The sequence below is a fragment of the Lissotriton vulgaris genome, chromosome 5 (assembly GCF_964263255.1).
Source record: "Lissotriton vulgaris chromosome 5, aLisVul1.2, whole genome shotgun sequence".
In the NCBI taxonomy this organism is placed as follows: domain Eukaryota; kingdom Metazoa; phylum Chordata; class Amphibia; order Caudata; family Salamandridae; genus Lissotriton; species Lissotriton vulgaris.
Window position 1 is genome coordinate 1,739,124,205 of NC_141693.1, and position 24,832 is coordinate 1,739,149,036.

A 24,832-nucleotide genomic window follows, 5' to 3' on the forward strand; every position below is an offset into this window, starting at 1 on the left:
TTCCCACCCGCCCGCCTTTTTTTCACTGACAAGAACAGCTCCTGAGTTCAGATGCCGGCACCGGCCCAGTGGGGGCCTGAGCGGCCTTTCTGGTGGCAGATGGGTCTCTATATCCTCCCTTTAACCAACGCGGCAGATGTGTCCTTCCTGGTCTCTTGCTGGTACGGCCCTTTAATGTATGCAAATTGGGCCTGAGCAGAACTGACTGCACGTATATTCAGGTGAAGTTCACCATTGTGAACTAATCAACATGGAAAGAGTCTTGGCAACATGTGCATTTTTTTTTATCTTGTTGAAGTTAAGAAAACATGCCTATTTTATTGAAACCCCTTCCTTATTTTACAACTCTAAAAACACTGAAGCAGTTTTTTGAAAAAAAGAAGCAATCCGCAAATGTGGGCCACTTTTTTTAGGGTGCCCAGGCCAATTTTTGATCCCAATCCAACCCAGCTGTGACTGCATCTCCACCAGTTAGAGCTCGCCCTCGTTTCCCTGAAAACAATAGCATCTCTACCACTTTAGACCCAGTTACTTACTTCCCTGGCTTTGATGACATCCCTACCAGCTAGAGCCCCCCCGTGACTTCCCTGGACACAAAGGCATTTTTTTCTGCTCTAGTCTCAATCTCTCATTTCCCTGGCCATGACAGCATCTCTGCCTGCTTGAGCTGTCTTCTGACTTCACTGACTACACCTTCATTTCCTCCACTCTAATCTCAATTCCCTACGTCCCTGGCCATGATGGCATCTCCACCAGCTAGTTCCCTCTTCTGACTACACTGGAGACAGCATATCTACCATTCAAGGCTTAATCCCCCACTTCCGAGGCTGTGACAGCATCTCTACCAGCTAGTTCTCTCTTCCAGTTTCACTGGATGCAATAGTATCTCCATCACTCAAGGCTCAATCACCCACTTCACTGGACGCATCGGCATCTCTATTAGCTAAAGCAGTTTTGATGATCAAAATAGAGAACACTCTCTTCTGATTTCACTGGACACAAGAGCATTTCTTATGCTCCAGTCTGACCCTCCAATTCTCTGGCCATGACAATATCTTTAGCAGCTAGTGCCCTCTCCGGACTTCACGGGTCTCAAACCCCACTTTTCAGGCCATGATGGCATCTCTACCTGCTAGAGCCCTCCCTCACTTCCCTGGAACCAATAGCATCTCTACCGCTCTAGGCTCAATCCCTTGCCATGATGGCATAGCTACCAGCTAGGCCCTGCTCCCGATATCATCGGGCACAACAGCATTTCTTAGGCTCTAGTCTCAATGCCCCACTTCCTTGTCTGTGATGGCATCTCTACCAGCTAGTTCCATCTCCTTATTTCACCAGAGACAGCATCTTTACTACTCAAGTCTCAATCCAGCACTTCCCTGACCCTTACAGCATCTCTACCAGCCAGCGCCATCCCTCGCTTTCCTGCAAACAATAGCATTTCTACTATTTTAGGCTCAATCCCTTACTTCCCTGTCATGATGGCATATCTACCAGCTAGACCTCGCTCCTGACTTCACTGGATACAACAGTATTTTTTACATTCTAGTCTCAATGCCTCACTTCCCTGGCTGTGATGGCATCTCTACCAACCAGTGCCATATCCTGATTTCACTGGAAACAGCAGCTCTACCACTCATATCTCAATGCACCTCTTCCCTGAACATGACAGCATCTCTACCAGCTAGAGCCCTCCACTCACTTGCCTGGACACAATAGTATCCCTACCACTCCATGCCCAACACTCCACGTCTATGGCCGTAACAGCATCTCTACCTGCTAGAGACCTCTCCCGACTGCATTAGATACAACAGCATGTCTTCCACTCAAGGCTTGATTCCTCCCTTTCCTGACTGCGAAGGCATTTCTACCACCTAGAGTACCAATTGCTTTACTGAACTTAACAGTTTTTCTACCACTCTTCGTCTAGTGCCTTACTTCTCTAGCCCTGATGCCATATCTACCACTCTAGGCACAATATCCCACTTCCCTGGGCACAAATCCTTGTCTCCCACTAAATACTCGATCTACCGCGCCCCTGGGTACAATGGCAACTCTGCCAAAGTAGGTTATCATGGGGGCAATTCTCTGGCTCCCTTTGCACGGCAACATTACTACAACCTCCATTTCTGGATGCAACAACATGTTTCTTGCTCTAGGCACATTTCTCCTCCCCTGGCATAAAAGTATCTTTACCATCATAACACTATATCACATGACTGCTCCTCTACGACTTGATGCTCCAGCTCCCACTTCCCTTGGCATGAAAGCTCTTCTTCCGACGTAAGGCCAACCTCTCACCCCTCTAGGCTCATTACCTTCTTTGCCATTCTTAGCTCAATCTCCTACTTCTCTAAGGACACAACAATCTGCCTCTCACTAAACACCACAACTTCTGTCCCAGAATAACATCTGCTCTACCACCACAGCTCCTTCCTCCATCTCAATTTGCGGCTGAATGTTTACCATCCAATGCCCCATTTCAACACAGTTACAATATTAGGCCCAATCCTCAACCTCTTAAACCACATTGGTGTCAATACAACCAATGACCACTCCAGGGTGAGTGGTCCACCTCCCTGGACCTGACAGTCTCTCTCTCTCTACCAACACAAACCTGCCTGGACAATGCAACATTTTCTATTGTAACCCTAAACCTCCACCTCCCTGGGCACAACAGCCTCTCTTCCACTACGCAAGGTCCACCCTTCCATTTCCCATGGCATGACAGCATCAGTACCATCAGATGAGCATGAATCCGCCATTCCTGGGGTACAATTGCCTTTATACCAATATAGATGTCTCGGAATACTACAGCAGCTCCCTACCAAAGCCTAATATCCAATTTGCTTGGTGCGACAACTTCTGAACCACCTATCCATGCACAGCAGTATATTCACTGCCCTCGGCTTACCTAGGTAGGGTAACTAATCATCTGTAATTTAAACTGACTGTCCGTAAATTAACCCTAATGTCCGTTCTCCGCTATTGATGTTTCAACAGACGGCATTTGTTCATAATTTGAGGCTTTCCAGCAGCTGGATGTGCTCCTGCCTTCTCTGGGGACTCCCCTGAGCTTAAGCTTCTGTGAACAAGATTCAGCTCTACCACTGTCAGTGCAGCACAGAACTACAGGCTTACTTGCCTTGGATACGTTGTGACAGCCTCTAACCAGAGAGAAGAGTGCAGGGGTGCGTAGCTGAAGGCAATGATTTTGACTTATGCCTTCAACTGAGAAGTCGGGGAGGAAAACAAATTGTGTTTTCTTTCGTTTCATTCAATTTTACAGCAGACTAAACAGTGTAATTGCAGTGGCGGCTGGTGACATTTGAAAGTGGTGGGGCGCAAATGTTTGGGACCTGTTGGCGAGCAAGCCTGATAGTCTCTCCCACACACACACACACACACACACACAATTTGCAAGTTAATGCAGGGAGAGGGTACAGAGGGGAGGGCACTGCTAACACACACCACATCAGTCACCCGCACAGGACGGCCAGCTTTCTTATCTGCCGCTGCATCTCACCCTGGGCCTGAACAAGTAGGAACACACCTCTCCCATCCTGATGGAACTCCACTGGCTCCCTTACCAGCCGCACCATCTTCAAAGCAGCAAAAGCCGTGACAACCAGCAAACCTGCTTAATAAGCCAGGTACTGACAGAGGTATCCTCGGGATTCTCCTTAAAAAATGTTTTTCCGCAACCTGACTGAGGAAGCAAGACTTTTAGCCCCATATCTCAGAACCAAATGTCACTGTTGGGACACATTTTACTTTATAAACCGCCAATTGTGAAACTGACATTCAAACGACCCAATTGCCTCGCAAAGGCATCAATACCACGGGCTACTCTATTAAAGGACTGCACAAGCACGCTGATTAAAGGATCACAATACTGGTCAGAACACTTCTGGGGGTCCCATTTAATATGTATTCCTAAAGAAATCATTTGCGGTGGCAGATGCAGAATGAAAACTGTTTAACACTACATGCTAAGTTTAATATAACAGTGAAATTGTAATACATTTCAATAAAACAATGCACGATGACGATGCGAAACATTTAAAAACAGTTTTCATCTAAAATTAACTGTTTCCAGTCGGAACTTTATCACAGAAAAGAAACTGTTTGATGCCGAGAGATCCCATCTGAGTTTGGGTTTCCCTGACATAGACTTTAATTTATAGGAGTCGCCAAGCTGTTTTCCCCGAACATTTCTCAGTGATCCCTCGACTTCTCATTATACTTCACTGTGACTGCAGTAATAATATTAATGCTGGCTCGGGTCTCCGAAACTTACCTAAGGCTTAGTTGACGGCTTCCCGCTTTTCTTTGAATCCTGACTGAGGATCCGATCCAGACTTCAGAATCCCGCAGTTGCTGGAGAATTCCGACGTCATTAGAAGGCGGCAGGCAGCCTCCCTCCCCTCCACAGCAGCCAGCTCTGGGATTGGTTCGGCCGGCTGCCCCCTACTGACGTCATTTCTCTCTGTATGCTGCAGCACAGCAGCATACAGAGAGACGGGGAGAGTGGGAGGGGTTACTCGAGGGCAGGGGGGAGCGGCTTGCCTACTCTGTTAATACTGTCTGTCTGGGTAGCCTCTCAGGATGCCCAAACAGACAGTATTACCAACAGTGGGCAAGCCGCTCCCCCCTGCCCTCGAGTAACACCGCCCACACAGATTCTACTTTCTCGCCGTGCAAGAAGGCAAGGCAGAAGCAAATGGTAGTTATTATCATTGGTGATAATAACTACATTTGTTTGCCTTCTCGCACGGCGAGAAAACAGGGGGGGCGGCGCCCAAACGCCCCCATGGACCAGCCGCCACTGTGTAATTGCCTTTACTGAGAAGCTGAATAACTATGTGAAGTCTGAAACAAACTGTCATATGGTATTGTCGCTTCCCTATTTATTTTGCTTAGATAATGCGTCATACAATATATATATATATATATATATATATATATATATACATATATATATATATATATATATATATATTGTATGACGCATTATATATGACGCATATACATATATATATATATATATATATATATATATATATATATATATATATATATATATATATATATATATATAGTATTTAACTGTAAGGTTCATCTGACAGAATACTGTCTGACAGAATTGCACAAACACACTGTCATTTGCTGTTAACTCGATTTAAAAAAATCAAAAAATCTAGTCAGTGGCCTAATTACACTATGTGTACCCAGGAAACCCGGGTTCAAATCCCAGCTTCCCTGATGACTAAATTGTGTAATTTCGCGCAAATCAATTTACTGAATCTATTTTACTTATCATATTTGAGAGCAACATCAAGTAATTCTATTCAAGGTGAGGGCTGTACAAAACCTCTCTTGTATATGCTTTAATAACATGCATTTATAACAATATGGGCTACGATGTAAGGGACACATGACAACTGGTTCACACATGGTATTGTTAGCGCTTTTCTTATGCACATTTAGGGCCCATAAAGCACCATCTGATTAATCAACGTTTGGCACTAAGGCTAGTTATCCAATCAATACATTTATATAAAGTGAAGCACATTAGGCTGCCCAAATAAGACAGAAGTGGTTACATTTCAAATGATAAAGATTTATTAAAGGTTAAAATGTTACAGAAGGTATAAATTAAAAAATGTAAATTGATACTTGTATAGCGCACTACTCACCCGCAAAGGTCTCAAGGCGCTTGTACGAATACCGCTGTGGAACCCATCCTGGCTTTCCTTGTGAGGCGTCCACTCCTGGGCACCCCCAAGGAGGAGGCCAGGCATCCTTAGCATTGTGGGGGCCGTTGTGGAGAATAAGCAAGCTATTGCCCAGAGTTGCAGAGTGGGACTCCATGATTGGAATAGGCACCGAGGCGAGAATTATCAGGTCCGTGGAATTTTGAGCCCAAGACCCGCCGAGGCGGGGAATTGAACCCTGGTCCCGGGCTAGACCTCTGCATCAGGGTCTGCCGCTCTAATCAATCAATCAATATATGAATGCATTGGTCCATATGTATTGGTCCATATGAAGTTCAGATCAATCAAAGTCATACAAGAGGACGAGGTATCATAAAGTTGCCTCAAAGGAAAAGTTAGGTAAAATAAGTTCTCCCAGAAAGAGAATATTCTACTCCACTCTAAGTTGTTTCGAAAGTGGACAAAGCGTGTCTCAACTGTGCACTAGCTTAAAACAAACCAGTCTCACATTTGCAACACCTACACATACTTCTCATAAAATGATCAAATCAGGTTAAAGTGAGAAGATACAATCTTGAACTTATTCGTTTTTCAGGATTCGCCACAATACCGCTTCTATAAGTATCCTTCAAACTTACAAATATCTGCCACAAAATGAGATACATTGGACCAGCATGTGCTCTGCACGTTTACTTTTGGACATTCTACAGATATCACGGAGAAAAAAAAACATTTCACGTGAAAGAAAGCAAACTCGCATTGGGTTTGTTATTTGGGACTTCAGCTTTGTCTAGAAATAAAACGCATGTGTCATGCCCCCAAATGTTAGCCATTTTAAACACAGGGCTTCATTAGCTATCGTCAAACGTGAATAACGCACAGTTAAAACAGTTTGCGTGTTTACATATTAATGTTGATAACATGCAAAACTTAATATGGAAAAACACTTTCAAATCATTTGTCAGGATGGAGAGTTCATAAATATTTCTAAATTAATGTATAGAAACTTTCAATTTCAATGATGAGATGTGATCTATTGTAGTAAATTGAAATGCTTCCATGTGTTGAAGAAACTCTTCTAAAAAAATGTAAAGACTTTCATGTGTTCTTACATTTTGTTTGTTGCCTAATATACATCCCAACTATTTTGGCTTTGGCTCTTAGGGATGAGCCAGCCCACTCACTGGTTCAGCCTTGGCTTGACTGCAGAGAAGCTTTAGGACATGGGCAGAATAGGAAATTTCCTCGGCCCTAACCCTCCAAGGGACCTGGCCACTGCCAACTTGCACAAGCCTCACCAACTGCCCAATGTGCCACCAGCATTTGCAAAGGTGTGTGCTGCATTTTCCGCCACTAAATTAGACTCTTCTGTTCCTGGCCTCTCTGCTGAGACTGCTCTCCGGGTAGGAAATACTTTCTGATACTCATGGCTATCCCAATTTGCCTGATTTTAGGCATTGTTCAACCTGTTCTTCTCTTCCTTGTTTGCCTAGCTCTTAGCAAACTACCCTTTTCATCAGTTGCTGTTGATACCCCATCTGATCTTGACTTCAACCTGCTCTTTAATTCTCCCAGGAGTCAATCAGGAGTTTGTTAAAGCGCGACTACTCACCCGTGAGGGTCTCAAGGCGCTAGGGGTGGGGGGGACAAGGGGGATGCAGGTTCCATTCCATCAAGGAGGGGGTCTGTCGAAGAGCCAGGTTTTGAGGTTTCTTGCGAAGATGGGGAGCGATGTTGCCTGTCTGAGGTGGAGCGGAAGGGCGTTCCATGCTTTGGCCGCGAGGAAGGAGAAGGAGCGGCCTCCCGATCTGGTCTTTCTGGTGCGAGGGACCACGGCGTAGGAAAGCTGGGCTGATCGTAGGGTCCTTTGGGGTGCGTGGAATTTGAGTCGGCTGTTCAGGTATGCTGGTCCGGTGCCGTGGAGGGCCTTGTGTGCGTGGGTGAGCATCTTAAAGATGATTCTCGCCTCAACGGGGAGCCAGTGGAGTGTGCGCAGGTGCTGGGAGATGTGGCAGTGTTTTGGCAGGTTGAGGACCAGTCTTGCGGCGGCGTTCTGGATGTTCTGTAGCTTGTGGATGAGGTTTTTGTTTATTCCGGCGTAGAGTGCGTTGCCGTAGTCGAGTCTGCTGGTGACCAGGGCGTGAGTGACTGTCTTTCGGTGTTCGAGGGGAATCCATTTGAAGGTCTTACAAGGGAGGCGGAGGGTGTGGAAGCAGGAAGATGAGACAGAGTTGATCTGGCGGTCCATTTTGAGCTCGGAGTCCAGGATGATTCCCAGGTTGCGTGCGTGGTCTGTGGGGGTTGGCGGGTTTCCGAGGGAGGTGGGCCACCAGGTGTTGCTCCAGGCGTCGGGGTTTGGGCCCATGATGAGTACTTCTGTTTTGTTGGTGTTTAGTTGTAGGCAGCTGTTTTTCATCCATTTGGCGACGGCTTCCATGCCTTCTCGAAAGTTGCGTCTGGCGGTGTTGGGCTCGTTGGATAGGGAGAGGATGAGCTGGGTGTCGTCTGCGTATGACACGATGTTGAGTCCGTAGGTTCTGACGATAGGGGCAAGTGGAGCCATGTAGACGTTGAAGAGCGTCGGGCTGAGGGAGGAGCCCTGGGGGACTCCGCAGGTGGTAGGTGTGGGGTCCGAGAGGAAAGGGGGAGTCTGACCCGCTGCATCCTGCCGGAGAGGAAGGAGCAGATCCACTCGAGGGCCTTGTCCTGGATTCTTGCATCGTAGAGTCTGCGTATTAGAGTGCGGTGGGAGACTGTGCCGAACGCCGCTGATAGGTCGAGGAGGATGAGGGCTACTGTTTCTCCTTTGTCCAGTAAGGTGCGGATGTCGTCTGTTGCGGCGAGGAGGGCGGTTTCCGTACTGTGGTTTTTTCTGAAGCCGGATTGGGAGGAGTCGAGGATGTTGTGTTCTTCAATGAATGTGGCGAGTTGGCTGTTGATGGCTTTCTCGATGACTTTTGCTGGGAACGGGAGCAGGGAGATGGGTCTGTAGTTTTTGAGGTCGGTGGGGTCCGCTGAGGGTTTCTTCAGGAGGGGGTTGACCTCGGCGAGTTTCCAGTCGTCGGGGAACGAGGCGGTCGCCAGGGAGCGGTTGATGGTGTGGCAGAGCATGGGTGCGATGGCGTTGGCGGCTCTGTTGAAGATGTGGTGGGGGCAGGGGTCCGTGGGTGCCCCTGAGTGGATTGACTTCATTGTCTTCAGTGTGTCTTCGGTGATGAGGGCTGTCCAGTCATCAATCGCTGGTTTCCGGGTGTCGGGGGTGGTTGGTGAGGGTTCAGTGTGTTGGTTGTCTTCGTCGAAGTTGTCGTAGATGCTCTTGATTTTGTGGTGGAAAAAGATGCTGAGTTTGTCGCAGAGGTCTTGTGAGGGAGGGATGTCGGTAGACTCGCTGGTGGGTTGGGCGAACTCCTGGATGATGCTGAAGAGTTCCTTGCTGTTGTGTGCGTGGGTGGAGATTCTGTCTTCACTCGCTTTTTTCCTCGTTTCTCTGATGAGTTGATGGTGGGCGTTGGTGGCGGCTCTGAAGTTGTTGTGGGCTTCTGTGGATTTGGTGTTTCTCCCGGTCTTTTCGAGGCGGCGGCATGTGCGCCTGGACTCTCGACGTTCGGTGGTAAACCATCTGGCTTTCTTGGCACGGGTATTGTTGTTTTTCTCTTTATCTGTTGGTCTGGTCTCCCACTACTGATATAAATGTAGAGTCCCTAGCACATACTCTTGTGTATCAGTCAGGCCTGTTGGACTGCAAACAAGTTGTGTGCACTTCATATCCTGAGAGGATGTCTGAGACTCTCTCCCACACTTTCTGCTCTGCATTGTTTCTGTACATGCAATTATTGTACAGAGACTCTAGTATCATGGCTGGCATGATACATCTTTCACTTTCAGGCTACTATTCTTTTTCATAGCCCATCGTGAATTAATTCTCTGCACTATCCTGCCTAGGAAAAGCGGCACAGGCACTGGCAACCCTAAGTACAGCTACAGCAGGGGATTTGTGTCTGGCACTTGTCTGTGGGTCTGTTGTTCCAGCTATGAAATATATAGCAGCCAGTGCTGCCATTGCAGGATTAAAACACAGCTTGTCTGACAACCTGGTCGTCAGCCCCCGTTCGGAAAGCCACAAGGCTGGCAGGAGCCTTTGGCCTCAGCCGTTAGAGGTTGTTTGCTTTTGATATCCTGGGGTTCTTTATGCTATTTCTCTGCAAACTTGGCCAAGTACTACCCTTTCTGCACTTAACTCAGGGTAGTGAGAAAGAAGAGTCACAGGCTCAACAATCAAATAACACACACAATAAAGTTGATGTCCAACTCAGTACTTATCTTTATCTTTATAATAGAAGTACTTTAATCACACAGTTGTACTAAATACTAGACTCTTCAGTACCACACGCAAATCATGACCCTGGGCATTATCTCATGTAGGCGCAACACCACTTTGCTCCCTTTTGGTCAAACATGTCACTAACTGCGTCATTCATCAAACACGAGAGCCAACTCATTACTACAAAATGCAACCCTACTGATTTTATCATCCTGAACAGAATAAAAGGCTGAGTTGACCGTCCCGGGATGGACTCTTTTTATTTGCAAAGTACAAATAGGAATAAGCATCTTGGGCAAAATGTACTGATATCTTGCTGGAAAATAGCCCAAAGCTCTGAGTGCAATGTTCTATGCTATATGAGGTCTAACTGCCTCTAGCAAAGCAACTGACCATGCCATATCATTAGCCCCACAGACTCCACATTTCATATAGCACTATCATGCATCCTGAATATGAATGTCTACTGCAGAATATCATGGAGAAATATTACCAAAGTTTCGATTGTTGTCGATATCGCTGTCATAGATTGAAACATGCTGTCTATACCTGTTACAAAGCCTTATAGAGGCCCATCTTTGGATCCATTCAATTTGCTAAGAATTATGTGCATCACGTTAGGGCCTATGACCAGGTGTGGTGGCGCGTGTTCTACGTCCCTGATGCTGGGTATGACCGAGCTCCCGGCTTTTTCAGTTAGACAGTTCGACCCCCCACAACTAATGGCGGTGTCTTAATAGAAGTATGTCAAGGCCCGCAGTTTGCCCTAGGTAACACCTCCCATCCATATGCTATTTGTGCCTTTGTCTATCAACCAAGAATATCCCCAGTATACCAGACAAGCAGTACACTTGCACGCATAGCACACATACACTGACACACACACATTCTCTGACACACACATTCTCACTATATCTCTTGCACTCTTTCACACATTTGTACTCTGTCACACTCACACACAAACACACTGCTACCCACACTTCCATTAGTCAATTTGCTTCTATTGGGTTAGAAAAGCATGCAGTGCTGCTTCTGATAAACCTGCCTTGCCTTTTAGGGAAGCTTATTATAAACATATTCTCTAATGCTATTCAAAAATAATAATATATTGCCATGTCAATGTTTGTTACAAGTATGATGTGAATGAAAAGTACACTTCCTTTAAATAGCTGTACGGGGCTTATGTTTGATTTCACATGTGGCACAAGCAGTTATAATATTGGAAATGAACGAATCCATGTTCTAACATGTAATATCACAGCATCCAACTAGTCTTATGAAATGCTTGACTTATTCAGCAACCATGGACTTTATCCAGTAACACTTTGCATTTTTGTTTTTTTACCCCAAACTTACATTGTAAAAAAACTAGAAGTCCCAGAATGAAGCATTGTGGTGAATGGAAATCCAGGAATGGCTGAAGGTGTCACAAGATCCTCAATCCATCACCAGACGCCAAAGCCTCAGCCATAGCGTCCCTCCAAGCGCCATCCCATATTCTCAATCCACTCTCCCCTCTAGCACCAGCTCTGTTGATGCAGATGGAATTAAGTAGGCATTTAGTACTTCGGAACGAGTAGGTATTCTGTGGGTGCTTTGTAGATATTTGTGTATATTCATGAGAGTTGTGTTAATTTTAAATGTGCAGAGTAAGAGGTATGCTCATGTCATTTCTGGGTGATGATGAATAGTGTGAGTGCAGCGTGAGTGGTGGCAGTGTAGGGTGAAAAATGTGCAGATGTGAGTGTTGGGTGAGCAGCATGAATGCACTATGAGAGGAGGGCCCATGTGAGCTTCGGGTGAGAGGGATTACTGGCAGAATATCGATGACAGAAATATTGAGGTACACAAATATAGCATGCAGAATATCGATGTCAAAAATATCGACACCCTATCTCTATAAAGGTCAGAACAAAAATATCGAAACCAAAATAACCTTGTTTAAAATATCGTTGTTCAAAATATCGTTTTTTTTAATCTCTTAAAAATAATAAAAATAAATTAAATAATAAATATAATTAATCAAAGCATAGTTAGAATTACGAAAAATATATATATAAATAATAAATGTAATATAAAAAACAATAAAACATACATATATAACAAACATATATAACAATTATTATATATATTTACTTAATATTGATAAATAATTATTTTATTAAATTATAAAATGTTAGAAACATAATAAAAATTATAAATACATATATACATACATACACCTGTAACATAGTTATAAAAATAAAATATAAAAATAAAATATGTATATATATATATATATATATATATATATATGTAATAAATTAAAATAATTATTTAATTTTAAAACATTAACTAAAACTGTGGGGAAAATGTTGAATAGCGTAGAGGATAAAATTACTATTCCCACTCCAGGGAATGCAAAAGTAGGGAAAGTGTTGGATAGCGGTGGGGATAAAATTACTTTTCCCACTCCAGCTAGTGCAACAGTAGAGAAAGTGTTGGATAGCGGAGGGGATAAAATTACTATTCCCACTCCAGCAAGTGCAACAGTAGGAAAGTGTTGGATAGTGGAGGAGAATAATTTACTATTCCCACTCCAGCAAATGCAACAGTAGGGGAAGTGTTGGGGGAGCAGAGGGGGAACAGAGAGGGAACATTTACTATTCCCATTCCACGGAGTGCAACAGTAGGGAAAATGTTGGATAGCAGAGGGGATACAATTTCTATTCCCACTTCAGCGAGTGCAACAGTAGGGAAAGTGTTGGATAGCGGAGGGGATAACATTACTATTCCTACTCCAGCAAGTGCAACAATAGGAAAGTGTTGGATAGCAGAGGGGAATAATGTAATATTCCCACTCCAGCAAGTGCAACAGTAGGGAAAGTGTTGGATAGCAGAGGGGATAAAATTACGATTCCCACTCCAAAGAGTGCAAGAGTAGGGAAAGTGTTGGATAGCGGAGTGGAATAATTTACTATTCCCACTCCAGAAAAATAATAAACATTAATTAACAAACACTCAAATAATAAAAATAATTTTCCTCCCACTAAATCCCCCTATAAATGACAACACCAATATTGTAAAATATGACACAATTAACATAATTGCTTAACATTAATTAATTAATTAATTGTTAACTAATAACAATGAACAATCAAATTAAAAACAATCAGAGGAAATTAATTCACACTAAAGACTATAAAAATAGCAATCACTAAATATTATATACATTTTTTTTTAAATATATTACATTTTAATTATTTCCCACACTATTCCCCAATAAATCCACAACTCACTCCTAAAAAAATGACACAATGTACATATTTACCAATTAATTAATAATAATTAATAACCAATTAATAATTAATTAATAATACATTATTTAACACAATTAACAATATAAATAATTAAGTACACAAACATTAATTAACAAAAATATTAATTAATTATTTATAATTAAACCCATAACCTGCTCCTAAAAAAATAAAAAAATAATAATTAATATCTAATTAATAACTAATTAATATCACATATTTTAACACAATTAACAAAATAGAATAGTAAATACAAAATTATTAATTAATACAACTATTAATTACTTATAATTAAATTACTTCCCACCCAACTCCTCTATAAACCCACAACCTGCTCCTACAAAAAGTACACAATTAACATATTTACCAATTAATAATTAATAACCAATTAATAAATCATTAATAACAAATTAATTACCACAATTAACAATAGAAATATTAAATACAAAAATATTAATTGAACATATTAATTAATTAATTAATTATAATTAAATTACTTCCCACCCTATTCGACTATAAACCCACAATCCGCTACAGAATTAAAATGTAATATTTAATTTTTATAAAATCAATAACTTCTAAAAATTGTTATTAAATATATTACAATTAAATTACTTCCCAGCCTAGTCCCCTATAAACCCACAACCTGCTACGGAACTAAAATATGCAAAAATTCATTATCATAAAATAATTATTTCTAAAAATTTCAAAAAATGTTTAAATCACCTACTTTTAACACATTTACTAAAATACAGAACACTGAAATAAATTTCGATATTATTAACAACCATGGGGCATATTATCAAGGGGTTTTATCTCCGCTTTTTTGGCTTTAAAAGCCAAGAAAGCGGAGATAAAATTATCTCCCTATTACCTAGCTGTCGCTAACACCAGTTAGCGACAGCTAGTAGGAGATAGCGACCATCTTGGGCCCCACTTTGCATGTCAGTGATATTTATCACTAATGACATGCAAAGTGGGCGTGCCAAGATGTTAGCGACTGGAAACAGTCGCTAACATCGCTATCTCCTAATACCAACTTTTGGAGATATTCGTGCTAAGCGCGAATATCTCCAAAAGCTAACACCTGCCTTGAGCAGTTCTTAGCCATGTTATCCAATGGGAGGTGGATAACATGGCTAAGAGCATTAGCTCGCTAATGCATGAAGATCGCTGACTTTTCAGCGATATTCATGCATTGCGGCCGATTTTTATTGCATTTGCGATAAACCTTGGTAATACCAAGGTTTATCTGCGATAAAAATCGCCGCAGCTCGGCGATAATTTTTTCACGCTAACCAAGCAATAGCGATAATTATCACTATTGCTTGGTAATATGCCCCCATATTTTTACTAACAATATTACTAACTTCGATATTAAGTAAAACAATATTTCTTACCTGCATGTCAATATTCTGGTCAACGACATTCTTGCAGGTCAATATTGTGCCATATCAAGGAGCGAGAGGAGTGTGTGCAGAGGGAGTGCAGGGTAGTGTGAGTGGTGTAAATGCAGGGTGAGCGGTGCGCCTGTGTGTGGTGCAGGGTGAGCTGCGAGAGTGAAGGGTGATCTGTGAGAGTGACTGGTGAGTGCATGGTGAGAGGAGTTAGTGCAGAGTGAGTGGCTCGTCCCTATGAGTTCTGGCAGACTATTGTCCCTGTGTGCAGGCAGGATAAACAGAGTGCCTGTATGAATGCAGGCTGAGAGGTTTGTCCGTGTGAGTGCAAGGTGAGAGGAGGAAATGCAGGGTGAGTGGAGTGACTCCAGGGTGAGTGATGTGCCCATGTGAGTGAAAGGTGAGCTGTGTAAGTGTCAGGACTTCCTATATGAGTGCACAGTGAGCTATGTGACAGTGTGATAGTATTGTGAGTGATGTGACATGAGTTTGAGTGCGGGTGAAAGTGTAGAGAGGGCGGAATTAATGCATGTTGAGGGATGTGCTTGTTTGAGTGAGATTTCAGAGTGACAGGTGAGTGAAGTGTTACATGAGTTCAGGGGGAGTAGTGTGCTTGTGTAAGTGCAGGGTGAAAAGCGTGAGTGCATGGTGAGTGGTGTGAGAGTAGTGTGGTCACTGTGAGTGCAGGGTGGGATGGGTGCTAATGTGATTGCACAGTAAGTGGAAGGAGAAATGTGTGAGTTCCTGGCAAGTGGCATAAGACCATAAGTGCAGTGTGGTCACTGTGAGTGCAGGGTGAGAGGTGAAAGTGACAAGTGAGTGGAGTGTCACATGCGTGAAGGGTAAGTGGTGTGCTCGTGTGAGTGCAGGGTAAGAGGAGGGTGAATCTCGTGAGTGCATGGGGAGCAGTGTGATTGCAGGGTGAACATGAAATTGAAGGGTGAGAGGTGAGAATTAAGAGTGAGTTGTCTGAAGCAAGATATATTCCCAGACACCTGGAGTAACTCACCATTGTATTGACTGCTGGTGTAGAAATGTAGATATAAGTTCAACTATTGCTATTATGCTGGATGGAGGAAATACATAATGTGCTGATCCTGCACCAATCTTTCAGTCTCCTCATTACGGTTGCAAGCTGATTGGACTTATTCTGGCACCACTGGTATCACGGTATTAGGATGTCCCAGACCGTACAAAAATAAGCAAAATCACCTAAAGCCAATATTTTTAGCACTTATTTGTGCATACTTCAAACAACAAATATATATAGAATACATACCATTTTATTTAGAGCCCTATTTAGGGGCCGATTCTGATCTCGGTCGGAAGGGCACCAAATCGGGTTCAGCATTAGCGGATCCAATTTAGAGGCTGAATTTCCATCCGAGTCGTACACGGGTCCGGACGTCGAAGTACGAAGCGAACAAGCGCGAAATCTCCGTCTGAAACGTTTCCGGGTCCGAACCGCTCCGTACAACTCGGTCACAAGCAAACCGTGGTGCGCAATGGAGACGTTTCACGACCGAGCTAGTACGATGCTCGATTCGGACAGCGGGCTCAAGTCGGAGCGTCTGGCTCGCAATAGCTCCCGGAGATGGACTTTGGGGGTCCGTGTCGGACCCCCCGTCACCCACAGCCTGATGACTCAGACACAGGGGGAGACCCATGGGTCTCCCCAACACAGGCATGTACGGTGTGGATGGCACCGACGCGTACCCACTGTAGGGGGCACCCTTGCACAAGACGTACCCATTCAGTCAATGGGAGCCATTGACTGGCTCCCATTGACTTCTATGGGAGTCCGACCGAACCGAGTCCGACAGCATACGGCCACATCGTACTCACTTGGTCGGACTGCAGGAGTCTGGATCGGTCGGAAAACACCCCAGATACTGCTCGATCGAAGTGCTTTCCGACCCAGATTGGAATCGGCCCCCAAGTGTCAAGGCGAGGCTTTTGCAGACTCTTTAAATAACACAAACAGTGGTATTTTTCTCTTCAAACTGTGAAATCCCTACTTGTGGGATGCCATGCCTTTTTATGAAATGTATTCTCCCACTGTGGCAGTAAAAATAACATTCAAATGTAAGGGATAGGCAGAGTGAGGACCCAGGGGGTACTGGAACTAGTGAAAAAACACAAAGCCTCTTTGTCGAGTTCACACACGCATGTGAATGGTCTTTTAAAGACCTGTAAAAAACTCAGGTCTGGCGGAGATAGGACTCCAGACACTGCCCAGCGGAGCCCACGGAAGCTCAAGCTGCATCAGCTAGGCCTGAGACCTATGATGGATGGGGAGGAGGACAGGGGGTTGAGGTGGTAGGGGGCTAAAGCCCTTTTAGCCCTATGGACGTAGTGCACCTGGTGATAGTGCACTTTGCCACAGGTGGTGGTGCATGGTTTGTAGGTGGTGGTGCCCTGTGGTATGTGTGATGATGTACTAAGCTGTTAATGGGGCACGGTACAAGTGGGGGTTATGGTGCAATATGCAGCACAGGTATGGTGATTAGGGAGTACTCATGAGCTTTCTCGAATTGTTGCATGTGCTCATTTTCTATCCTTCATTAATTTTTTTCAGGTTGTGTATTTTTTGGGGGGCATGGTGAGCCAGATGTTTTCGTTCAACTTCTCTTAACTAGTGGGAGATGAAACGTCAGTGTCCTTCATATTTCTAAAACCATGTCATCATGCCTAGCGGCAGTCACATACAGACCACTGTGAATAAATAGTGCAAAATAAAAATATAGTAAATAAATGCACGTAATAATTAGTGGGCTATAACCTTCTCAGATGTGTCCGTAAAACTAACCTCTTGTCCTGAATTGTTTGCCTTCACTTTTGACAGACATGCCCAGAATTTGCCTTCATGCCGACTGGTCACCCCATGCCATGGGTCATATCCAGCCTCCCCACCTCCCTGGCCCTCAATCAGCATGTTACCTACTCCAGGCCCAGTCATCCACTTCATTGGATTCGACATTACATTTAGCCTCGTAGTCCGACTAGGATCAGCACCCCTCCCCATCACTCCACAGCCTCTCGCCGCGATTAAAGGGATCTACAGTATCTTGCCACCAGACACCGCTCGACGGCTAGACATGCGAGGAAAACCTGCCTCAAAGAGTCTCGGATTAATGAGAAGTCCCACGTCGGCCGCCGTACCGGGTTTGCACGCGCAGAAACCATGGAGCTCTCAATTATTATCCAGCTCTCGCGGCCAGCGCTTGTGCACACGATGAGCCAAGAAAACTCTGCTGACGTGGAGATTGCCTCAATCTCTGCTGCAGTCTGCACAGGCACTGTGACTGCTGAGGTGTACACAGGCAGTGACAAAGGGAACTAGGGAGGCAGCACCGGCGTGTGTGAGATGTGGTACGAGCAATGGAAGAAAAGTGCATCGGCATAGTGACGTGGCCTGGGTGACCCTGCTGTAGAGAGGGATGGAAGTGATGTGTGTAGTTAAGGTCAGAGGTTATCACCTTCAGGCTGGGTTTTTCAGACTCTGTTTTCTGTACCTTGGGGCTTATTTACAAGCCTCCTTGAGGTTGCGCCACTGGTGCGTCACTTTTTATCACATAAAAAGTGACACACGGGCAGTGCAAGGGTCTCTTTTACGAGGAGCTTCTGGCTCCTCAGTTTTTTTTACGCAGCGGCGGCGTAATCAGTGCGCTACACTGCTCCAAACCTGCAAACGGATGCATTGAGTCCATTGTGTCAGTTTGTAGAGCCCTGCATTACATTATGATGTATTCAGGTAGGCGTTCCTATGCAAAAAAGCCACGTAGAAGTGATGCAGTGAAATTTACAACATTTCACTGCGTCACTCTACGACTCGACTGCATCAAAATCTTTACGCCTGCTCAGACCAGGTGTAAGGATTGGTGCAGGGATTTTACAATGGGACTCGCCTATGTGTTTTGATGCATTGCTGGAGGTGCATATATTTTACAACCAGCAATGTGTCACTTTTGCGCCAACAGACGTGTCAGAATCTCTGATGCATTTATTAAATCCTTGCACAATGGAGCCCTGTATTGTAAATACAGCACATCTCTGGCGTCGCAAGGACATGTGACACAGGTGCAAGAAAACTGACACATTGATGCTGATGCGTCAGTTTCTTGTAATGAGGCCCCTAGTGTGGTCTCTCTGATCTGTGGAAATGAGGGGAAACACATCTGCTCCTAACACTACAGCGGTAACTGTTCTCATACTCTGATAGACTGTTCTTTGCTTTTATCTCTGCGTGGACAATTTTAAGACCTTTATTATGTATGATGTATTGGCTTATTCTACTGCCATGAATCATATTGTGAAAATTTGTTTTAAGATGTGGTAACTGGCCTTGCCCGCTGTTTCCGGTCTTTCTAATTGGTTAATTTGTGTACTTTATGAAGATAGTTTGCATTTCTTTAATGTCTTCGATTTTTGTCTAAATGAATAAACACATTGAAATACAACAATAAACATCTCTCACTGTCTCTCATCTCTCTTTCGCCCTCTCTCTTTCACTCTCCCACCTCTCACTCTGTGTCTCTTACTGTCCCTGTCTCTCTAATTCTGTTCTTTTAGCACACAAGTGCGAATGCAGCACAAAGGGTAGGAATAAATGTATACAACAAGGGACTTGCCCAATGCCTAACATTTGTTTGCTTAATTGTCACTCTTATTTGCTGCCTTATTTTATTTAATTTTTTTGTAAAAATATTTTTTATTATTTTCAACGTCCCTCAGAACTAGTTAAATGATAGTCATATACAAAGCCATTATACAAGTAACACATAAAATACTCTCATTTCAATCAAGGTTACTCAATTATCCCCCCACCCTCCAACAATCCTAATACCCCCTCCCCTCTACCCCCACCCCCTTTGAGTGTGCCCATCCTATTCAGCCCTCAGTTTTGGAACCACCCAACTGTCTTGTCTTCCAGCCGAACGAACAACACAAAACTTCCTATAAAAAGAACTGAGGTAAAAAAACTCAGTTGGTAAGAGATACGTTCCCTGGTGTCACCACTATAGTTCACTAGTGTTACCATGCCTGGAATATGCAAGGTGGCCCTCCCTAATGCTACAACTTGGTACATCATCTCATGCCTTCCTCCCTATTAATTCGTCAATACTGCCCCCTCAACCTGATCTACATCTTCCTCCCCTTCTTTAGCATCCACAGCAGGAGTCTGGAGTTCAGCCACCAAATCCCCCCACGCCCTGGCCGCCTCTAGTGCCTTATCATTAGCAGTACGCCTAGCCAGCTGTAATCAAAGTGTTCCCTCGCTACTTGCCCAACTTAAAAAATTCGCTCTCCACCTCAGATAATTAGGCCCTGTCTTCGACTTCCAGTGCATGGTAAGCTCCCTTTTTGCCATAATTAACCCCAAGTCATAAAATTTACTAGTGATCTTCGTGCGGGGGGGTATGTGGGAACCAAAGTAACAAGCAAGTCCCCATCTCTGCCTCTATTGTTCGTCCTGTCGCCTGATTCAAACATGCTATCACCTCTTCCCAGTAGCACCCCAACCCAGCGCAAGACCAGAACATGTGACGGAAATCGGCCCCATCTGCATTGCATCTCGGGCACTGCGATAGGGAGCCACCAAAATACTGTAGGATTTTAACCGGCGTCAAATAGGCCCTATGTAATGTGAAGAACTGAACCAATTGGACCCTGACGTTTCGTGTATCCTTCCAGGCACGTCGCACCAGTTGAGGCCATGTCGTCTCGGGTATGAGATTCCCAATATCTGCTTCCCACTTGCCTTCCATAGCATCCAGGGGTGACAATTGCTCGGTCGACAAGCGCCCATATAGGCACGTGATAGCCCTAAACGTACCTGCCGCCATGACAATATACTAGCAACCCAGTGAGGTCGGAGGTTCCAATAGTCCCATCCTCCACTGCCGTTGAATCCCCGTTATTAAGGCAGCATGCAATAAATAATCTCCCCGCGGTATCCCAAAAGTATTCTGCAAGTCTTGGAAGGATAGCAGAGCCCCATCTTTGTATAAATCTCCCAACATATGTACCCCGAGCTCCTCCCAAATAGCCAACGCGGACCAGTTCCCACCATGTGGAAGGGCTGTGCACATGCCCAAAGGGATCTCCGGAGCATATGGTCGAGGAAACCTCGCTCGTCTTTGGCTCCGATTCCAGCATAAGCGGAGTATGCGTTCCTCAAGGGTGAGCTGATCGAGACTGATCTTCTGCTGGAGAACTATAATTGATAATGCATGCCGGGGAATCACTCTACCTTGCGGTACTTCTGGGCCTCTAAACTCCCGAGCCACTGCCTGCGTGAGCCCCTGTAATTGCCCCGCAAGGTAGTACCTCTCAAAATCAGGGACTGCCAATCCCCACTCTGCCCTAGGCCGCATCAGCATGGGTAACGCAACCCGCCTTCTACCCGATCCCCAGATGAACCCTGTAGGCAAGGTCCTAAGCCTCCGAAAGACTGACGCCGGGACCCATACAGGTAGAGTGCGAAAAAAGTAGAGCAAAGGTGGGAGCGCCACCATTTTCAACAGTGCCACCCTCCCTGCCACTGACAGTGGCAGGGTTCGCCAGAACCCCATGCTGCTCTGAAGTCCCCTCACCGCCCTGCCCTCATTACCCTCTAGTAGAACGGGTTGGGTGTGATAGATGTTAGTACCCAGGTAGGGCAGACAATGAGGCTCCCATCGCAAATCTCCCACAGATAGAGGCGCATAGTCACCCGGGGTCAATGGGAATAAGCAGGTTTTACCCCAGTTCACTTTTAACCCAGAAAAACAACCAAACTCCCGAAGCAGGGATTTGGCTCCCTGCAGAGAGTCATCTACATCAACAACAATAAATCACCCGCATACAAAGAAATGTAGTGGATCACACCCCTCAGCGGTAGACCTTCATAGGATTGTCCCAACCGAGCATGCGACGTCAGCGGTTCAATGGCCAAGGCAAACAGTAAAGGGGATAAGGAACAGCCCTGGCGAGTACCTCTCCCCACCTGATATGCTGCTGATATGGTATGCCCCGTTCGAACACTAGCAGTATCTGAGTTGTATATTAATTCAGTCCACTGCACAAACTGGTCCCCAAGGCCAAATTCCCTCAATACTTGAAACAGATACGGCCACTCCACGCTATCGAAGGCCTTCTCAATGTCGACCAAGAGTACCGCTGCGCCCGGCACCCTATCGTGTCCTTCCCCCATAATCCTAATAAGCCGACATACACACGTCGCCGTGCTCCTGTTGGGAATGAAGCCTGTCTGATCCGGGTGTATCAAAGTGCCCATATGCTCCAGGAGTCGAGTTGCAAGAATCTTACTCAGAATTTTGTAATCCAGAACAAGCACCCCCCCCTCGTTTCAACAATGGTATTATGATCGCTTGTCTGGCAGTCGAGGGCAACCTACCCACGCCTCCTTGTATATAGACTGTAAGTGTGGTGCAAGTAAGTCTACATACGCCACATAAAACTCAACAGGGAGACCGTCTGCTCTTGGAGTTTTCCGCCGGGCCATGTGCTTAATCGCCTTTCGAATCTCTCCTAGTGAGATTTCCCCCCCCAGCTTATCCCCCTGTTCTGGGTCTAAACGTGGGAGCTGCGCTGCTGACAGGAAGTCGCTAATCCCATCTGGCAGTTCCTGCATTGTACTCTTATAGAGCAATGTATAATAGGTCAGGAATTGGTCGTTAATCTCCCTCTGTGAGTACACTAGGTTCCCGGCTGCGGTAGTCAGTGACAAAATCGGAGTGCCCCGGACTGCCGGGTTAGCCAACCAAGCCAGTAGGGACCCCACCCTGTCCCTCTCTGCATGAGCCCGTACTAGATATTCCTTATGGTCAAAACAACGTAGGCTTTCAACTTGAGTAGCAACTTTTTCGCGTGCAGCAAGGACTGCCTCCTGACCCTCTGGATCTACATGGCTAACCTTCTCTGCCCGGCGTAGGTGATCCTCTTACTGCTCTATATCATGCAATAAAGTCTTGCGAGCCCCCGCTGTGGATGAAATACACACCCCTCTCACCACTATCTTAAAAGTGTCCCATTCCAGGGCCCTGCTTGATGCCGTTCCCCTATTTTCTGTAAAATAATGCTCAATACCATCTCGGACCTCAGCACAGAAAACTGGGTCTTCCAGCGTCAATGGGTTCACCATGTGGGGATTGCCTGTCGCTGCCTGGTCCACTGTACTTTTATCAGACAAGTGTATGATCAGATATCGTCTTCGCCAAATATTCACTATGGCAAATCAGTCCCTGAGCCTCCGGTGAACATACAATACTATCAAGCCGCACATGTAAATCATGTGGCACCGAATAGAATGAATAATCCCTATCCGTTGGGTGATGTGTCCGCCAAGCGTCGACTAGACCCCAGGGCCCTTATTTATGAGGCCTTGCGTCAGTTTTGCGCCGCCGGTGCGTCACTTTTTGTGACGCACCAGCGGCGTAAAATATCCGCCTTGTTGCGCCATATTTAAAAAGTGACGCATCTAGGTAGATGCGTCACTTTTTAAACCCCTGCGCCACATTATACCTGCGTCAGGTATAATGTATGAAGAGGGGGCATTCCCCCCCAAAAAGCCTCGTAATAGTGACGCAGTGAAATCTATGAGATTTCACTGCGTCACTTTTAGGATGCTGTTGCGTCAAAATCTTGCACCTGCCTCACAGCAGGCGTAAGACTGACGCAAGCCCTTTCACATGGGGCTTTCCCCATGTGAAAGGACGCATTGCTGGAGTTGCGTCACTTTTGTGACACACTCCTACAATGCGTCACTTTTGCGCTTACAGATACGTCAGAAATACTGACGTATCTGTAAGTCCTTGCGACATGAAGCGTCATACATTAAATATGACGCATCATTGGTGTCGCAAGGAGTGCGCAGTGAAAAGTGACGCATCGCTGTTTTCACGCAGCGATGCGTCACTTTTCATAAATGAGGCCCCAAGTGTTTTGCCACTCCCGCCTCCCCTTCGCCAGCCTGTGAACCGCAGATTGGGCCAACGGAGGGTGAGATCGGTCCAAGTCCACATCAGTAATTGAATTAAAATCTCCCCCTAAGAAAACCGTGCCAGTCAAGAATGTCTCTATTTTCTCGGACAACTGTGAAAAGAAAGCGGGCTGTTCTACATTCGGGGCATAAATTCTGCACAATGCTACATCCCTCCCATCTAGTCGCTCCTGTACAGGCACAAATCTCCATTCTGGATCAATCACCGTCGTCAAAGGCTGAAAGGGAACACCCGATCTCACCCAAACCAATGCCCCCCTTGCATATGCGGCATAAGTAGTATAAAACAATTGGCCCCTCCATCTCCACTGTAATGCCCGCCCCTCAATCTGATCAATGTGCATTTCCTGTAAAAAGGCCACTTGAATCCCCCTACGCACCAAATATGCATGGACCTTGTAGCGTTTCGTCATGGAACTCCGCTCCCGCACATTCCAGGTGATACATTTCAACTCAGGTTGGGTCCCCATACGTGCCGGGCCGACGACGGCTGAAATGCCAGAAACCGGTCCCCGGAAGCTTGTTTACATCCCAGTATAAGAATTGGCTTGGTAGTTTGGTTTGCCCTGTTCCCATCATGCACTGGGACAGGAACAGACTAATTTGCATGTAGCCAGGTTCTGAGCTGGGATGGTGCAGTGAGCTAAAAAACGGTGATGGATCAAGCCCTGATCTTTGGACTGGGTAAGAGTGGTCTGCTTAATTCAGACACTCTGTTCATCACCACCCCCTTTTCTGAATCATTTTGTCCACCATAAGCGTGGAAGGGTATACTCAGATGTGAGTCCCTTGCTCATTGCACCATCAGGATTCAAGCAAGCCGGGCCGACGACGGCTGAAATGCCAGAAACCGGTCCCCGGAAGCTTGTTTCCATCCCAGTATAAGAATTGGCTTGGTAGTTTGGTTTGCCCTGTTCCCATCATGCACTGGGACAGGAACAGACTAATTTGCATGTAGCCAGGTTCTGAGCTGGGATGGTGCAGTGAGCTAAAAAACGGTGATGGATCAAGCCCTGATCTTTGGACTGGGTAAGAGTGGTCTGCTTAATTCAGACACTCTGTTCATCACCACCCCCTTTTCTGAATCATTTTGTCCA